The sequence below is a fragment of the Prenolepis imparis genome, unplaced genomic scaffold, assembly GCF_030444845.1.
Source record: "Prenolepis imparis isolate NDT839.2.m4 unplaced genomic scaffold, iyPreImpa1.0 SCAF_10, whole genome shotgun sequence".
NCBI lineage: Eukaryota > Metazoa > Arthropoda > Insecta > Hymenoptera > Formicidae > Prenolepis > Prenolepis imparis.
In genome coordinates this window covers 332320-353462 of record NW_028141168.1, presented here as the reverse complement: position 1 = coordinate 353462, position 21143 = coordinate 332320, and the positions used below count along the sequence as shown (strand labels likewise).

The window sequence follows — 21143 nt, the reverse complement described above, 5'->3', positions numbered from 1 at the left end:
ATAAGCGTGCCGAATGCAGTTCCTTCCATCCATGCAATTTCAACTCCTGCAAAGGGATGAAGTCTCCTCTCTTCCAGTGAGGTATGAGCAACCAGTCGTGTAGATACTGAGCCAGTGTTCGAACAAGTGTTCCGGAGCGGATCTCGTGAGCAAGTGTCCGAGCCTCTCTTCCTGTAAGGCACGGCAAGCGAGTAGTGTGCTCCCACACTCAATAATTTGGATCGATGGATAGCGATGGCAGCACCGTTTAGTTAATCGATTACCTTTGGGCTCCGATTCGCTATCCATCGGCAATACGTTACAATAAATTCAAAATAATTTACAATAAGCATTCGAAACGACAAACATGTTATAAGAAAATATAACTAGCGCGATAACAATAATAGACAAACTAACATATGACACGAACAATTGGTGAGCGCCAAACAAAAGGTATATATAAATGTTAATTAAATATATTTAATGTTTGTGTAAATTGTTATACACGACATATGTATATTATTTGATTACATAACTAATCACATTAATTTTGTTTTTAGATAAAGAATACGAAATAAAAATTGCTACATTACAAAACGAATTGCACAAATTAAAAAAACAATTATTAGCAAATCAAGCACCCGCACGAAGTACAAGCACCTGCGCAAGAACCAGTGCAAGCACCAGCGCAAGAACCAGTGCAAGCACCAGCTCAAGAACCAGCGCAAGCACTAGCGCACGCACCAGCGCAAATACCAGAGCAAGCACCAACGCAAACACCAGAACAAGCACCAACGCAGGTACCAGCGCAAGATATAAAAGGTAAATCTATAAATAATAATATTCTATAAATAATAATATTCTATAAATAATATAATATTCTATAAATAATAATATTCTATAAATAATAATATTCTATAAATAATAATAAAATTACATTTTTGTGTTGCAGTACTTCCTCGCAGATGGGCACGAGGAGGAAGAAATCGCGATCGAGGAGATTATTATAAACCACGAGGCAACAGACGTGGCGGCCAAAAGAACAATGTTTTTAACTTTTCGTTATATTAATTAACTATACCTAATAATGTACATGAGTATGCGTGCGTTCGTGCGTGTGTGTGCGCGCGCACACACACACACACACACACACAAACGCACGCATACTCATGTACATTAATAATTAATTATTATAACGATTTCTTTGGCCGCCACGTCTTTTGCTACGTGGTCTATAATAAAATAAATAAAATAAAATAACATCTGTGTATGACAATAATATTCGAGTAAACAAATATGTACAAATATCCTAGATACAATTTTTCTCTACACACACGCGCGCATGCACGTGTGTGTATGTGTGTGCGAAGAAAAATTGTCTCTTTAAAATATTTCTACATATTTGTTTACTCGAATATTATTGTCATACACAGATGTTATTTTATTTTATTTATTTTATTTTAGACCACGTGGTAACAGACGTGGCGGCCAAAAGAAATGTTTTTAATTTTTCGTTATAATAATTAATTATTAATGTACATGAGTATGCGTACGTTCGCGCGCGCGCGCGCGCGCGTGTGTGTGTGTGGGCACGCGCGCGCGTGTTTGTGTGTGTCGATGGGTGAGTGTGCGTGCCTGCGTACGTGTGTGCTACGTTGATCGTTCAAGTAAACAAATATCTATAAATATGTAGAAATATTCTAGATATACAGTTTTTCTCAACACACACACGTGCGCGCGCGTGTGTGAAAAAAATTGTATCTCTAGAATATTTCTACATATTTATACATACGTATTTATTTGTTTACTCGAACGACCAACGCATCACATATTATTGTCCTACACAGATGGTATTTTATTTTATTTATTTATTTTATTATGGCAACAGACGTGACGGCCAAAAGAGGAATGTTTTTAATTTTTCGTACTGGTTCTTGCGCTGGTGCTTGCACTGGTGCGGGTGCTTGATTTGCTAATAATTGTTTTCTTAATTTGTACATGTGTGCTACGTTGATCGTTTGAGTAAACAAATATGTAGAAATATTCTAGAGATACAATTGTTCTCAACACACACACATGCGCGCGCACGTGTGTGAAAAAAAATTGTATCTCTAGAATATTTCTACATATTTATACATACATATTTGTTTAGTCGAACGACCAACGCATCACATATTATTGTCCTACACAGATGTTATTTTATTTTATTTTATTATGGCAACAGACGTGATGGCCAAAAGAGAAATGTTTTTAATTTTTCGTACTGGTTTTTGCGCTGGTGCTTGAACTGGTGCGGGTGCTTGATTTACTAATAATTGTTTTCTTAATTTGTACGTGTGTGCTACGTTGATCGTTCGAGTAAACAAATATGTAGAAATATTCTAGAGATATAATTGTTCTCAACACACCCACATGCGCGCGCGCGCGTGTGTGTGAAAAAAAATTGTATCTCTAGAATATTTCTACATATTTATATATACATATTTGTTTACTCGAACGACCAACGCATCACATATTAATGTCCTACAAAGATGTTATTTTATTTTATTTTATTATGGCAACAGGGGTCGATTATGTAATTTCTCTTTAGAGCGAAAAGGTGAAAAGTGAACAATTTCACTATGGAAACCAATGTGTGATTAGCGGAATCAGAGCAAAATTTTTCACTTTTCACGTTTTCGCTCTAAAGAAAAGTTACATGATCGATCCCCAGACGTAACGGCCAAAAGAGATATTAATTAACTATTAACTAATAATGTACATGAAGTTGCGCGCGTGCGTGCGTGTTTGTGCATGCGTACGTGCGTACTACGTTGGTTGGTCGAGTAAACAATAAATGAAATGCAAAACAATATTGTCAAGTTAATTCGCTGTAGCAAATCCCAAACATTTGACAAACAAGGTTCTTCATGTTAATGGTGTGGTGTTGCTTTTTGCTTTGGCATTTTAGCCAGTAAACCTTGAATCTCATTCATTTCATCATATCTCTTCCACAATAGATTAATTATATATCGTGCTATTTTTTTAATTTAGCAGACAAGCTATTTGCAGACAACCTGTAATAAAACAAAATAGACTTCGTTAAATATAAAATTTCTTTTTAATACACACTAGATTGTAAAATTAATACTGCTTGCTAATAGCTATTTGATAAGAAGGATTAATAAACATACATCTGTTCTTATACTGTCATTAATTACATGCAAGAGTAAGTAATTTATCATCTGGTCCCACATCCTGAATTAATGTTAATAATAAGGGACGATATGGTTGATATACTATTAAACAACAATCTGAATGTTCCAAAAGATAAAATTCACACTCTAGAATAAGATTTGTACGATATAGAAATTCTTGTGTATGCATAAATAAACTTGTTTTTAACTGAAAAAAAAGAACAATAAAATTTAATTAGCATATTAACCATCAATAAATTATAATAGAAGATATATTCACGAAACTTACCTGTAGTTCCCATTGTCGTTATCAATCTAGTATTAGAAACTTTGCCAAAAAGACTGCCACAGGAGTTAATAATAAAGTCCTATACATTTTAAGCTATTGCGAGCATAAAACTTTTCAAAATATTATTGCAGTAGCTATATGTTTTATATTGTACAATTATAAAACATGATATGTCTAGACCGTAACCTAGCTACTTTTTATTATGAAGCTTATTTTTGAAAGAGTCAAGCATTTGACCACGGTATGTAGATATGGAGGGAGAATGCTGGCCTGAAAGTGTTACCAACATCTGTGCGAGAGAGAAAGGTATAGATTCCTCCCATTCGTCATTTATACGCGTGCATTGTTTCCAATAATGTCTGCCAGTATAGCGCACGCGCATAGAGGATGAATAGGAATTATATCTTTCTCTCTCGCACAAATCTTGGGGACACTTTTGTTACCAAAAAGTATGTTATCAATGGATGCTTTCCATTTAGCAACACAAGTTATTTGTTAACTTACTTAATGTTTACTTTTATCAGCTGCAACATAAATAAACGGAAGAAAAGAGGAAGATAATTAAGAACAACATAAAAGGATAATAAAAAACATAATTGCTAATATTATTCAGGTATGTTTATGAATGAATGACATTTAACCAATTTATAATATTCTATTATTTATAATTCTATGCATTGTATTTTTAATTCTGCTATGCATTCTCAGTATCGTTGCATTGTTTGCTATTTATGATTGGTTTTAAGATCTGGTTTTAATATAATTGTCAAGGTATACAATTATCTTCTTATTGTACTCGATACACATACATACATATGATTATTTAGTTAAATTATCGAAACATTATTTGAAAACATGTGCTTTCACAGTAATAATATATATATTACAGTTAATAATATTATATTAACTTTTATTCACTTTCTTGTTTTATATCAATAATTACATATTTATAAAAGAAATAATAGCATATATGATAGTGTAACAAGAAAGTAGTTATTATTATGACAGAAATAGTAAAATGATAGCGTAACAAGAAAGTAGTTGCAAATACCATTATATAATATATACTACATACATTTGATTGACATTCAATACTATTACTATACATATATGTGATATACTATATTTCTTTCATAATATAATAACTGTTTTCTTATTATACGCTATACCATTCTATCTTATTTCTTTTATAAGTACATATTTTCTTATTACGCTACCATTCTATCTTATTTCTTTTATAAATATATATTGTTGGTATAAAATAAGGAAAAATTAATAAATTATCACTTTTTACGTTATTTATTATTATTTCTAAAAATATATAAATGTTCTTATCCATATTCTTGGAGAAAATTAATAATGTTATATTTGTTAAATTATTTAATATTTACTTTTTCAGTTACAATATAGATAAACGGAAGAAAAAGAGGAAGAGGATAACAAAAACAACGGAAGAGGATAATAAAGAATATAATTTCTATATTATTCTCAGGTATGGTTTATTAATTAAATTAATTTCTAGGAAAATTAAAGAAATCATAGTAATTAAACTCATTTTTAGGAAAAATAAAATAAAATTTATTTCTCAGAAAATTTAAAAATTAAATTTAATTATAAAAAAATTAAAATTGAAAGATAAAAAATTAAAATTAAAATCTCATTCCACAAAATTCCATATCTTTTTCACCATGTCCATATACATATAACATTTTATATGAGATTTCATTTGAAATTATAGTTACCCCTTGCCCTGCTTGAAAAGGGAGCGGGGGCGAATTTACGTAGTTAGAAAGTTAATTGACCATCCCTAAAATCTTTTATTTTTAATTGTACAACAAAATGTTCCAGAGAAAAGTTGTTTAATTTGAAGGGAGACAGAAAATGGCGCTACTAACTTTTTTCTGAAGGGCATTTATGTTTTTTTTAAATATAGATCGAATCCTCGCAATTTTCGGCATAACAAGTTATAAGGTAAGATGGCCAAAAATGAATAGTTTACGAGATATTTTATATTTAAATATTTTAGTTTATTAAAATTACTGTTAAATTTAGATATAAAATATTTCGTAAACTATTCATTTTTTGGTTACCTTTTTATAACTTTTTATGCTGAAAATTGCGAAGAATCGATTTATATAAAAAAATTATAGAAGTTTCATTTAAAAAATTATAAACTTAAGAATGACCTTATATCTTCAAATGACCTTAAAAAGCGCCCTTTAGAAAAAGTCAGTAGCGCCATCTTCTGTCCTCTTTCAAATCAAACAACTTTTGTCTGATTTCATACACATTCATGTATCATTTATTATTAATAAATATATAATTAGATATTTAAAAACATTTAGAAAACGTAAAATTTGAGAAAGTAATTTCTTAATGAACAGTTTGTAATGTTTGTTCACATTCTTAGCTAACAGTATTCTCTTCTTTAATTATTTTTAGTCGTGGTAAAAGTGGAGAAAGTTGTATTAATCCATGTATAAATTATAAATTCATTTATATTTATCAAATAATTTGTTGTTTAAAGGTATGTAATTTCTAAAGGTCCACTCCCTTTAAATAATGTTAATGTGAAACAAGTTTTAATTTTCCGCGCAGACCAAGAGCTCCATAATGTTAATGTGAAACAAGAAGTTTAATTTTCTGCGCAGATCAAGGTCTCCAGAATTGACGATTTCAGTTGCGGCTTCTCACGTGGATATACATATAGGTAAGTATAATCAATTTTAATTATTTAAAAAATCACAAAGAGGCTGCTGTGCGCCGATACAGAGCTGCTATGCGCCTGTCAAAAACGATTGCTGTGCGCCGAGATAAGGCTGCTGTGCGCCTGTCAAAAGCGGCTGCTGTGCGCCGATACAAGGCTGCTGTGCGCCTGTCAAAAGCGGCTGCTGTGAGCCGATACAAGGCTGCTGTGCGCCTGTCAAAAGCGGCTGCTGTGCGCCGATACAAGGCTGCTGTGCGCCTGTCAAAAGCGGCTGCTGTGCGCCGATATAAGGCTGCTGTGCGCCTGACAAAAGCGGCTGCTGTGCGCCGATACAAGGCTGCTGTGCGCCGATACAGAATACTGTATTTATAAAAAAATTGTTATACAAAATATAAAAGTAAAACTATTCTATATAAAGTAAAAAGTCTATATAAAGCTATTGTTTATATAAAGCGTTTATCTTATATATATACATACGAAAATGGCTGTAAAGACAAACAAACAAATAGTTCTAATGCCTAGAGAAAAAGATATAATTATGCGAGGCGAATGGTTAACCGATATACATATGGAACATTTTGACAATCTTTTAAAAAATTGTTCAGATTATAGACCTGTCCAAACGTGGCGATTACAACTTCCTTTTTTTTTTTTTTTTTGCGCTGTGGAAACCTCATGGTACCACTCACCCCCCGGGTAGGGGATGAGGGTTATGTGGGACTCCTTGTCCCCCATCATCGATCCACGTGTGGATCGGCGGTGGGGTCCAAGACCAACCTCACTAAAACCACAGCGGGTGCCTTTGCTGGCGCTTACGGGGGTGGCAAGGAACTGCCGAAACATTACTTCTTGCCATCCCCAGACCTAGCCTTCTCAGGAGAGCATCTTCCCCGAAAGGAAGATACTCTCCCACGCAAAACCATCGTGCGGTCCATCCCGATTGCGGCGCAGGGGGACACCGCCCCCACGTCGCGCCCTCCCAAAAAGTTTTGGGGGCGGGGTCACAGCTCGAGTATTCCCGCTCGAGCCGCCACCCCCCACTCCCAGAGCGGGGCTCCCTCTCCCTCCCTAGAGGGACGAGAGATTCGGCCGACGCTCCGGAGCTCCGGGAGCTCTTCACCCGGGAGTTCCCTCCAAAAGGGGGGGAACCCTCGCCGCAGGCAGTGTTGCCCTGCCACCGGCGCTCTAGGGCACCGGTGAGAGGGCCGCCACTGCCGCGTCCCTTCCCGGGGGGATCACGTGCAATGGGACCCGGTATCTGAGTCCCTATGATCCCCCCGTGCCCCCGGGCCGCGGTTCCCTCCCTTTACGGGATTCGACCATCGGCCCGGGGGCATCGCCGAGGCCCTCCCCTCGGGGGAGGAACTCGGCAGGGGCGAGGGCGGACGCCGCCCGACTCCCGGCCGCAGGGCTTTCGCCGTGCGGCCGCCAGCCGGGCGACACCCGCCCCCGCCCTCCTCCCAGAACTACTCCGTCCTTACGGGCCTCCTCCTCCTCTTTCTTCCTCGAGCGAGGGGGGCACAGTGTCCCCCGCCCGACCTCCCTCCTAACCCACCCCATCGGATGGGCGTCCTCTCGTCCGGCGACGAGGGGGTTCGCCTCCGCGTCCCCGCCTCGGCGGGCCGCCCCCGCCGCCGCCCCCTCTACCTCGGGCACCGTCTCTCTCTCGCGCCCTCTCGGCCCTTCCTCGCCAGGGCGCCCAGGTGGGGTCGTCCCTTTCTTCGCGGGATTCGGGGATAAGCGTTTGCCTACCCCGTCTCCCCCGTCTCTCCCGCTCCCTCTCTGCCTCCTCCTTCTGCGTCATAACCTTGAAGCAGAAGGAGGAGACCGCCTTCCATTTCCCCTCATCTTCCAGCATCCGCCCAACCACGTTGGGCAGATGCAGATCATTCCCTATACATTGGACCAGGACTCCGCGCTCTTCTGCCCAAGCTGGGCAGAATTCCAAAGTATGTTGCGCGGAGTCCTGGTCCTCATCGCAGTGGTGGCATTGCGCCGCGCGTTCCCTTCCTATTTTGCACAGATATTCACCGAAGCATCCGTGCCCGGTGAACACCTGTGTCATGTGGAACGATGTCCCGCCGTGAGACCTATTCATCCACTCTTCCAATTTCGGTCTCACGGCCCCGACGACCCTGTGCCCCGAGTTTGTGTGGGGCACAGTTGACAGGTACTCGTTGAATTTCCCTATCACCAGTCGTCGGGCGGCGATTACAACTTCCTGATATTATTCAGGCTATGCCAATTGATAAAAAACATATACAAATATTACATAGTTCGTCAGGTCCATCAGATGGACATTGGGTGTGTAGTTATTACGATACAAAAAAAATATTTATTTATGATTCATTAAATAATAAAAAATTGCATAGACAACATGAACAATTCTTAAAAAAATTATTTCCAACATTTAACTTTGAAAAAAAATCTGTCAAATTTCCTACTGTACAATACCAATCAAATGGTAGCGATTGCGGGGTTTTCGCAATAGCCTTTGCAATTTCATTGTTATTCAATATTAAACCCGAAAAAATAAAATATGATCATAGTTTAATACGTTTGCATTTAATTAAGATTTTTGAATCTAATGTTATTGAGGATTTTCCACAAGATACACAATATGCTCCTCAAAAGGTGCTTTCATTAGTAGTAATAAAAGCAAGAGAGACTGAAGCAGATCGTATACGTACTATACGTCGATGTGAGACGGAACAACAAAGTTTAAATCGTTTAGAAAAGCAACGTTCATTTACCAATCTAAAAAAGAATTAAATAATAATCAATTACAATTAACGGAAAATGCTTCAAAGGATTGCATGAAAACAAACAATAATATTTATGAAGAAAGTAAGCAACATGATTTGGAAAATCACTACGTAAATAAACGTGCACGCTATACAGAAGATTTAGAAAATAATCAGACTGAAAAACACGATTCATATGAGCAAGATTTAGAAAATAATTGCATTGAACAGCACGATCTATATGAACAGAGCTTAGAAGATAAATGCGCTAAACGACGCGATCGTTATAAACAAAATTTAGAAGATAATCATGCTAAACAACGCAATCAATATCGGCAAAAATTAGAAGATAATCGCGCTAAACAGCGCGATCGATATAAACAAAATTTAGAAACTAATCGCGCTAAACAGAGCGATCGATATAAACAAAATTTAAAAGACAATCGCGCTAGACAGCGCGATCGATATAGACAAAATATAGAAACTAATCGCGCTAAACTGTGTGATCGATATGAACAAAATTTAGAAAATAAACGCGGTAAAAAGCGTAATCGATATCAATGCAACTTAGAAAATGAGCGCGCTAAAAAGCGTAATCGATATCAACGGAACTTAGAAGATGAATTAAAGATCGATATCGATATGAACAAGATTTAGAAAATAAACGCGCACAAAAGCGTATGCGTTATTCGAAAAACTTTGAGCATGAACGAGATAGACAAAAAAGATTGGATCCTAATTACAAATGGCTTTATAATAAGCGATATTATCAGACAAGAAAACAGAACAAAATCAAGACAAAATCTACATTTGAAGTAAAAACTTGCAATATTGCCAAAAATATTACTAAAAAATATGAACAATTTTGGTCGAAAAACACCATAAAACTTCGTAAGTCTTCAGAAATAATTATAAAAAATATTATTGAAAAAGTGAATATTAAAGGTCATATTGAGAAACGATTGAAAGCCGAAAAAATTGTACGTTGGTGCATGTGTATTAGAAAAAATTATATTCGCAATATATACAAAATGTTAAGTTTGATTAAAAAGAAGTCAGAAGTGTATTTGACTCTTATCGCAGATTGTTCTACAATTGAAGACAAATTAACTGCGCTATGTGACGAATCTAGACATACAGCCTCATCTGAAAATTATTTTATTGAGTCTACATATCATCATGATGTAAATCCATTGGAACCTTTGGTAATAAATGTAGAAGGAAAAGTAGTAAACATATTACCATTAATAACAGAACGAGCTAAAAAATCTTGGTCGTGTAATACTTCAAACTGTAAAATTAACGATCCGCTTTTAATTGACCGTTCTCAGAAGTCTCTCGAAACCGTAAATATATGTATTTTAAAGAATGAACCAAAACTGATGTGTAATACTGCAAGCTGTAAAATTAACGATCAGCTTTTAATTGATCGTTATCAGAAGTTTCTCGAAACCGTAAATACATGTACTTTAAAGAATGTACCAAAACTGATGCAAAGTATTCATAAATGTACTGTAAAAATTTCAAATGAGAAATTGGGTCATATGCTTAGCTGTTATATTGATTTAACACTTTGCAAAGGAATGTTTCTTCCAGTTCAATTATTATCGCCTCATTTTCCAAAAGTAAGATATATGAAGCGTTTAATTTACCAACTTACAGTTTTTTATCGAAAGATGGAAAATCTAGATGATGCATTAAATCATGCTGATATGAACACTTTAAATGAAATTGTGACTTCTGCACAGGAAAAAGTAGATATGTACAGACATCAACGAACTGATACAATTTTGAGTGATGATGATATTATTTTGAAATATCGTAAAGCATTTAAAGCGTTGACTAAACGCTCTGTGGACACACCACGACATGTTTGCGTATCGTGCGAGAAATTGTGTTATAAAAAAAATGTTTCTAAAGTCAATAGTCTTCAGACACAAATACATATTCAAATTTGGAGAGATTTAATGACGTATGTACAACAACAAAAATTTGATGCGCAATATATATGTAATTATTGTGCAAGCAAATTTCGTAAGGGCTTCATGCCTGCATACTGCGTCTTAAATAATCTCTTTACAAATCAAGTGCCTGAAGTAATATCATCTCTTAATACATTCGAAAAAATTTTTATACAGAGAACTAAAGCGTTTCAAACTGTCCTCAAAATGGGAACTGTTATGAATAAAAAGTTGCCTCAAAGACAAATGGTACCAAAAGTTAAAGGTAGAACATTTCATTTACCACTTCCGTTACAGGAGACATTGAATAAATTATGTTCTAATACTGATCCAATAAATATTAATCATGAATTATATATATTAGTTAGAGGTATCCCGACAAAATCAAAGATTATTTGGGAAGAGGTAGTTGATGTTAAAAAAGTATTTGACGCTTTAACGTGGTTAAAGCGTAACAATACTTTATACTCTCATATTATATTGCCAAATAATCACAATGATTTACGTTTACCAAAATTAAAAAATTCTGAATTCCAAATGGAAGAGACAGAAGATAATGCAGAAGTAGCTGATGATGAGACTGAATTATTAAATAATCCGATAGAAGAGATAAAAAATGATACATTAGAAGGCCAACGGAAAGCAATGTTAACTCAAGTTACTAATGCTGAAAACGATGGCTATTATGAACAATATACTATCTATCCCTTATATGAAAAGAAAGCAAATAAAACTGCGACAGCTTTATATCAAATGTTAAAAATTCAGGACTTGCCTTTGAATAATCGTGAGCAACATTTAGATTTAATGTGTTTTCCAGATTTATATTCTTCTGGTATTAATGGACAACGTGAGATTAGACAGATTAAACTTCATGATCATGAATTTATTAAATGTCGTTTAACATCTAAACATCCACAGTATAGATTAAATCAACAATACTTATTTTATTTATTGAACGATGCAAATATGCGTCAATTAAGTCGTGGAATTTTTCATAAAATGAATGTAACTAATCCGCGACTTCGTTATACAGCTGCAGAATATTTAGACGCAATATCGAAAGAATTGTTGGAATCTAATTTGAGTACAATATTTGCCACACTTCGAAATACGGAGCAATATTGGCGTAGACCGAGAAGTGATTTAAATTGTATGACACAGCATTATGAGCCTGCGACATGGTTTTTAACACTAAGTCCAAGTGAGTGGTTATGGGAAGATTTAGGTGAATATATTCGTGAAGTAAATGGATGGCATGACGCTTCCTTAAGCGTTAGCGTACTCATTGCTAGAGATCCTGTATCAACATCCAGGTTTCTCAATAATAAGTTTCGGGCAATGCTTGACTTCATCAAGTCCAAAGATCATCCAATTGGAGAAGTAACGCACTATTTCTGGCGACGAGAATATCAAGGTAGAGGTATACAACATTTTCACTTATTAATTTGGATTAAAAATGCATTGATTTTCGGTGAATCTACTATGGAAGAAGTCTCCAAATTTATTTTACAACATATAAGCTGCAAAATGCCGGATAAAAATATTTCGCCATTATTATACAGTCGTGTTGATACGCATCAGCGACATATACATAACGATTACTGTCTTCGCTCTAAAAAAGTAGGACGTAAAGTTATTCGTCGATGTCGTTTTGGATTTCCTCGTCCCGTTACTGAAACTTTGAATATGAGAGATGTGGCAACTTCGATAGCCGGTAGAAAACAATTGAAACATGAAAGTAGACTTTATGATCTTCCTCGAACGGATAATGAAGTTAATATAAATGACTATAATCCTGTTCTTCTTACTGCATGGGAAGGTAATATGGATATACAATTTATTGGTGGAAAATCATCGCTGCTTACCTGGTATGTTACTAAATATATGAATAAAGCGGGAAAAAGTGAATTGTCTGAGACTATTCTTGATTGTAAGGATAACAAAAACAAATCATTAGCGAGTCATCTTTGGAATATTGCTTTGCGATTTACTAATAATAGAGAATGTGGAGCTCTCGAAGTGGTTAATTTTTCATACGATTCTACATGGGTTTGCAATGGGTAATTTTTTGTTACTGGCGTGCCCATACTTGGCGCCTTTTTTGACCTTTTTTTTAAAGGTAAGTTTTTATAGGGATTATATCATTTATTTTTGCATATGATAATATGATTCTGCATGGGTTTGCAATGGGTAATTTTTCATAGGATTCTACATGGGTTTGCAATGGTTAATTTTTCATACGATTCTACATGAGTTTGCAATGGGTAATTTTTTGTTACTGGCGTGCCCATACTTGGCGCCTTTTTTGACCTTTTTTTTAAAGGTAAGTTTTTATAGGGATTATATCATTTATTTTTGCATATGATAATATGATTCTGCATGGGTTTGCAATGGGTAATTTTTCATACGATTCTACATGGGTTTGAAATGGGTGATTTTTTGTTACTAGCTGATTTCAGCCCATACCATCATGTCAATAACTTCTTGAAGTCTGGGCTTATCTTCATCACTCAACATTGCAAGTAAATGCAAATGTGGAAGTCCTCTTTTTTGAAATTCAATCACACCTGCATAAGCAATAATATTTCCAAAAATTTTATTATGAATTAGATCATTTAAAATCTCTTTGACATCCAAGTTAAATGTTTTAACGACCAAATCTGGTCGAAATTCTATTAAACATCCATCAAGATTATCCTTAATTTCTGGGCATTGAGGATTGCAAGTCATTGTAAGAAAAATATCTGGTTTACCAAACTTTCTTACCAAAGACATAGCATCTTGGTACCTTTCTTGCATGTTTCTTGGACTGCCCATAAATGAAGATGGTAATATCACAGGTATACCAGCTGTAATTCCTTCATTTTGTGCTCGATTATCTAGGTAATCCATTAATCCCGAATAAAGTTCTGCTCTTAATTGAGGTTGATTTAATTTAATATAATTAAGCCTATTTGCTTCAGTTTTCATATAACCATCAAGTATAAATTGACATCTCAATTTGCCTGCCTTTTTAAATTGACTAAATTCTAATCTTGGTGCTAACAGGTGAGCATAATAATCCATTTGAGTTACTTTGAATCCTGGATATTTAGGATTATATGATTTAAGTTCTGAATGCCATCCATCGTTACCATATGGATATAACAAAGGATAACACATTGGGTCACACCTTTTGTCTAGAATTGATATTTGTTGAACATCGTTCGAATTTTTATTATAAATCCGAACGTCTCTTTCAAATGGAGGCTCACTATCTACATTCTTAAAGACCACAGCTATTTCATTTGCTTGTGGAGCATTGTATCTTCTTTGATCTTGTTGAGGATTTTTTCTAAAGGACAACATTAAATTTATGGTTTTATTTCCTATCGGATTAAGATCTTGTTCAACTTGACGCATCATCTTGAATGTTTTTGCAAATTCATTGCATTGAACCATAAAACTTGACAACTCTTTCATTATTTCTGAATCACACTCCTTATTAGCTTTGTTATTCATTCTATGATTTACAGCTTCTTCTGTATCTAAAAAGTAAAGCTGTGCAAATCGCGGAGCTTGCCCATCCGCTGGGCGCATTGCTGTTGAAGTTAAATGATGATATTGCCCATGAATCTTTAAGCAATAAGGAGCATTGTTCACAACATCCAATGGATTTCTATTTCCCGGCGCACCCATTGAAGCCATAGCTAAAGCACTATTATATGAACGAATATTATTTAAGAAATTTTTTGAAGCAAAATCATTTCCAATGTATAATTTTTTTATAAAATCAGGACAATTTATTGGCTTTAATTTAAGCTTGCCTTTTTGACAACAATATGTGAATTTTTCATCTTTAGATTTTTCACATGCAAAGTTTAATGATTTGCAAAATTGGCATTCTACATTCATTTGCCCAAGTGTATGAACTGGCACATTTATTTCATCGTCCTTGGCAATTAACGCAATGTGATAATTTAATTGTCTAGCTTTGTGCCTTCCCTGAGCATGTCTCTGGGCATCACTTTCGAGTCGCTTAGTCTTTTTGTCATTATCATTCCTTTGCTGAACATGTCTCTGAGCATCAGCTTCGAGTCTTTGAAACCTTGTGTCATTATTTTCATCGGCCCTCTGCTGAGCATGTCTCTGAGCATCAGCTTCGAGTCGTTGAAACCTTTCTTCCGAACTCTCAATTTTTCGCCTTTAGTGAGCGCCTACCATCGCGACTCACTATATACAAATTTCCGCGTTTTCTCTTTTGAGGCATAATTATCTGCGTCGTACCGTATATGCGTAGATATATTACATTAAATATTATATAATAATACGTAATTTTAATATATATTTAATAAATAATTTAAATTATCTTATGAAGCTTATAAAGCAATAATATAGTTCAAATTTAATGTGATTTAATATAAATAAATAACTGATTGATTAATCCTAAGTTAAATTTAAATTTTTTCAAATATTGCATAATTTTACATAAAAAAATAATTATATCTATAGATATTATATAGATATTATATAAATAAGTACCGTTTGTCTTTCAGTATGACTGCGAACTATTTATTCATTAATTTATTGATTTTCTTGAATTATCTTTTCTTTCTCGTACTTATTCTGCTTTATATTAATTTTTTGTATAGGAGCAAAGCAGCCTTTTTTTATAAGCGCACAGCAGCACTGTATCTGTAGAATACATCCGTTTTCTTACAGGCGCACAGCAACCTTTTTTTATAGGCGCACAGCAGCCTTTTTTACAGGCGCACAGCAGCCTTTTTAACAGGCGCACAGCAGCCTTTTTAACAGGCGCACAGCAGCCTATTTTATAGGCGCACAGCAACCTTTTTGTATAATTTAATTTAATTTAGAATATCTGATAAAGGCGCACAGCAGCCTTTTTTATAAGCGCACAGCAGCCTATTTTATAGGCGCACAGCAACCTTTTTGTATAATTTAATTTATTTTCGAATATCTGATATTTTTTTTAAAGACGTACAGTAGCCTTTTTGTATAATTTAATTTATTTTTGAATATCTGATAATTTTTTTTATATAACAAAAATTTAATAAAAGTGTAATTATTAAAAAATATTAATTACAAATATTTAAACACATTTATGCAATACACATTTATACAAAATATCTATATATAACTATGTAAATAATGTACCGTCTCTCCTTTCACTCTCCTTCTTCAACGTTATAACTTCGTCTATTACTAACTCTTCTTTCTTAAATTTTTACGCCTTTTACTTTTTCTTCTCCTCCTTTATTATACTGATTTCATTTATTATAACGTTTTCTATTTCATTCCATCTATCCATGATGACATTTAACGTGATTTAAAGTGAAACCAGCAACTTATAACCAACAGTTAATTTTTGAAAAATGTGTACGTGTGTTTGTATGTGTGTTTAATTTTGATCCCCAATATTTTTATTATACGCATATATCTTCAACTTTTTCTTTTTGAGCTAATATCCGACGTATCGCTTATAACGACATATCGTATATAATAAAATAATAAAAAAAATGTTTAAAGAGACAAAAAGGAGCAGTGAAAATTCTTGCAATTCAAGTCAGCATAATGTAAGTTTAAATTTTCTAGAAATAGAATGAGAGAGAGAGAGGAATTACAGAATGAAATAGAGAGAATGACATAAAATGAAAGAATGAGAGATAAAATTTAGAATTTGATATTCGATTTGCAACGAAGAAAGAATTTTCTTAAAATTTGTGAGCGCCCAAAACGAATGTAGCCTAAGAGAGAGAGAAAGAGAGAGAGAGAGAGAGAGAGTGAGTGAGAGGCAGAAAATTAGGTTAAGAGATAAAGAAAGGTGTGTGTATGTGTGTGTGTGTGTGTGTGTTTGTGTATGTGTGTGTGTGTGTTTGTGTATGTGTGTGTTTGTTTGAGAGAGAGAGAGAGAGAGAGAGAGAGAGAGAGAGAGAGAGAGAGAGAGAGAGAGAGAGAGAGAGAGAGAGAGAGAGAGAGAGAGAGGCAGAGAGAGAGAGAGAGAGAGAGAGGCAGAGAAAGAGAGAGAGAGAGAGAGAGAGAGAGAGAGAGAGAGAGAGAGAGAGAGAGAGAGAGAGAGAGAGAGAGAAGTCTGGATTATTAATCTAATATATATCTAATATATATCTTTTTTTTAAGTTGACATCATTAGTGGAGATGCTCTTACTGCCGAAAATGATTTATTAAAAATGAAACTGCAAGAGTTGTAGCATCAACTGGCCGACGCTTTGGCCAAGCAACTACCACTACAAACTGTGGTTAACAATTCACAGCCTGCAGTGGTGGATGCTGAAAATGAACAGCCTGACGATCCACAGCCTGATAATCCTCAGCCTAACAATCCACAGCCTGCAGAAATACCATAAAATGAAATTGATGGAAGGGATTCATTTCAATGTAATTATAATAATAATATTATAAATAAATAAAATTAAATATTAAATAATATATATATTTATATAGAAAAATTTTATATATATATAAAGAAATTTTATATATCTTAGTAGTAATACTATGAGAGTTCTAACCCAGGTCCTCTGAGGGGGGTGCGGGGCGCGGGGGGTTCTCCGAGACGAGGGGTATGACGTCACGCGGGGTGGGGGTATCTCGTAGGCGCGGGGGCTGACGTCACGCGGGTGGAGGGGGATGTTTGGACAAAGGAGGGGGAGTTTTCTGAGTGCAATATTTGTAGATGGTATCTTTACGACTTTTTTATGAGGGGTCTTAGACATTTTCCCCAAAAAGGTATAGAACAAGCGCCGATGATTGACAATTTTGTACCCTCGTTAATATAATTTTATTACGGAAGCGCCGATGTCCGGCTGCTCGAACTTGTCAACGGAGCGTTCTAGAGTTCATTAAAACTATGTTTTTCATTTTATGGACATTTTATCATTAGGAAAGGAATGAAGATTTTAAGCCGACGCTGCGACGAACATGTCAAACGTGATTTAATAGGCCTCTACCTATTTGCGTTGACGTTCGGCAGCTTTGTACCCTCGCGGAAAATCTCCCATAAAAACGAGAGCGAAACATTTTTCTTAATATTTTTTAAGGAAGAATGCAACGTATCGGCACCAACGTTCGGCTGCTTTGTACCCTCGCAGAAAATCGGTCGTAAACGAGAGCGAAACATCTTCCTAAATATCTTTCTAAGGAAGAATTGCGATAATTTTGAGAGGGATGGGGGTTGAAACTTATGGAGAGAGTCTGTCTCCGCGTCAAAAAGTCTTTAGCATTCGTATAGCACAGATCAGAGTAAAAGAAATGGATGAAGATATTATTATGATTGAGGATAGTGATAATGACGAGGAAGTAATGATAGTCGAAGAAATTAATAATAGAATTGTAAATGTGATAAATGAATCTGATGATGAAGAAGTGATAGAGCCTCTTGAAGACTCTGATTATAATAGTGATGATTGTGAAGACTTTGCCGAAACAACTATACAATTTGTGGCACCGGTTGAGATGCTTACTATAAATGCATCGTTGAAAATGTGCGTTTTAAATTTGTTTTATGTACCTTGGGATAATATTAAACTGTGCACTAGCTGCTTTATAAGAAATGTGAAACTATTTCCAAACATTTGTGTTGTACGACAACATTATACGAGAATGTTTAACATAATAGAACAAGAATTGTGCAGCGTTTGTCGTGCCCCGCTATGTATGATATTTAGCCGGAACATGTGCTCGGTGTGTACGCATTGTAAGTATCAGTTTCTTATTTTTTTTAAATATATTCTAAAATAAATTATAAATTATTAAAATAATTAATAAAAATTTTCTGTTATGCAGGAGTCCCCGCCCAGCCGTCGCCTCCGCTTCTCACAGCACCTAGCATTCGGCCGCCTCACCGCCTCGCATCCACAATCGTCGGCTTTACCATAGCCACCTCCACCACCGACAATTTTTATATATTATGATATTCATTTATATTTTCATCTTTATATTTTCATCTTTATATTCTTATCTTTATATTCATTTATATATATTTTTAAAAATTTTATATCCATTTTATATTCACATTTATATATTCACATTTATATACATTTATATACATTTATATCCATTTATATTCTTTTAAACACACACACACACACACACACACACACAAATGTATAATACACATTTATTCATAATTAAAAATAATTAATATTAAATTAATATATTCATTTTAAAAATTCCTCTTCTTTTCCTTCACTGCGTCATCTCTCGCATGCGCCTCTCGCTATCTCTGTCTCTCGCGTTCACCTCGCGCTCTCTCTTTCTCTCCTAAGCGCTATCTCTCTAGCAGTCCCTAACCTCGCGTCATCTCTCACTCTCTCTCTCTCTCTCTCTCTCTCTCTCTCTCTCTCTCTCTCTCTCTCTCTCCTCGCCGCAACATCTCTCTCCTTCACGTTCGCCTCACACCCTCTCTTTCTCTCGCGTTCACCTCGCGCTCTCTCTTTCTCTCCTAAGCGCTACCTCTCTCGCAGTCCCTAGCCTCTCGGTCCCTAGCCTCGCGATCCCTAGCCTCTCGGTCCCTAGTCTCGCGATCCCTAGCCTCTCAGTCTCTAGCGTCACGTTCCCCCTTCTCCGCATGACGTCATCCCCGCAAGGACCTTACAACGAGCTACGTATGAGAGCTGAGACTGCTTACGGGTGGGAGAAAGATGGAGAATGGAAATGCATGCAAAGAAATTACATCATAATTTAGACTTAAAAACTCTTTATTCTTCTTTTAAATATTTTTTTCTTACATATTATGGACTAAAAACTAAAGCTGCCAGCTCGCAATCGATGAGCTGATGCTTGTTGAAGGCGTCGCTAGCGCGTATTACATTTGATACTTCTTTAGGATTCGTTACATTGGACGCGATATTTGAAAATTGCATAAACTTGATATCGACTGTATTGGTAATTTTAACCAATCGGTAAAAAGTTACATCAATGCATGGATCGAGATCGAACATACGGTGTAATGTCGATTCGATCATCATCATGCATACATTTGAAGATTCAAGACTTATTAACTTGGTGTCGTTAATCGTACGAACTCGCACTGTTAACGGTCCAACGCTTATAAAACTGTAGGCATCTTTAGAATCATTTCGAAGCAGATTCTGAATATTGTGACGTTGCTCGTAGAGTCCTTTCCACGCTTCGAGAGATAATATCAGTTCCTTTCCTCGATGATCTCCAATGGCGATTTCCACGTAACTCGGTGGATCCACTTTGATACCAATTTCGAGGAATTTAAATTCCGTAGCTGTCAATGCGTATCGTCTGCCTAGTATACGAACCGCACGACGCTCCAACGAAATGCTGTAAAAATGAAATTAGTTTGTAAATAATACAATTTGTAAAAAAAAAAAAAAAATATAAAGATAGAAAGAAGTTAAACTTACTCGTCACATTTATTCTCAAACGATGGAGTGTCATCACGACTCGGGACGTAATTATTCACACGTCTGCCGGAGCCACTGCTTCTTTCAGCGTAGTACATATTTCCAGATTTTAAAAGTGAACCACCAGTATGAACGGTTAACGCTACACTGATCGTATAAAATTAAGAATATACGTGACGCTTATTTTTAAAAGTAGTGGGGTAAATATGGTGGGAGATTCTAGAATACTATTGGCGCTATGAAATTTAGGAAAAGGGGAAACGGCGCTCGGATAAAAAGAATTCTTAGAAACGATTCGTGAGGAAAGGATTGGGGAAGGGGAATAAGAGATAAAACACATTAATGTTTAAATATTTTATTTTTCCAAATCTTGCAATTCTTTCTGGCGTTGCGACCACCAGTTAAATATTTTGAATACATTTTGTAATGCGCAATTCTTAACATGTTTTCCACATCGCATAGTGTTTTTAACATCTAGATTATTTAGAGACTCGATATCATCGTAATCAGTATCCAAGGTCTCAATAATGAAACCGTTTCCCGCATCATCCAATATATCGGCTAACCATTCTCGCTTCTCAAGTCCTTTTACATATACGAGAATGGATTCTTCTTCTTCTTCTTCATGTGGTCCACCAACGATAGCTGTTGTAATCAAACGCTGAGCCATGCTGTATGGAAAGTTTCCATCTTCCCATTGCAATCCATGATGATTTCGAGTCAACCATGAGGCTTGGTGTCTCTCCGATTTTATGAGCACACCCCATGGTACAGGACATGCGAAAAAATAATGTGACAAAATAAATCCTCTTCTCAGGATTGCCGCTTCCTTTACAATGAATTGTTTATTGAGGATAAACTCCTGTAGATACACAAACGTTGGTACGGACAT

The 21143-nt window shown here is 35.6% G+C and overlaps 2 pseudogenes; both read right to left on the bottom strand.

Annotated features, from left to right (window-relative positions):
* Nucleotides 1-2891: 2891 nt before the first annotated feature.
* On the bottom strand, nt 2892-8216 carry LOC145942131 (cyclin-C-like; annotated as a pseudogene).
* An 11397-nt stretch (nt 8217-19613) lies between these two features.
* LOC145942130 (uncharacterized) lies at nt 19614-21143 on the bottom strand (annotated as a pseudogene).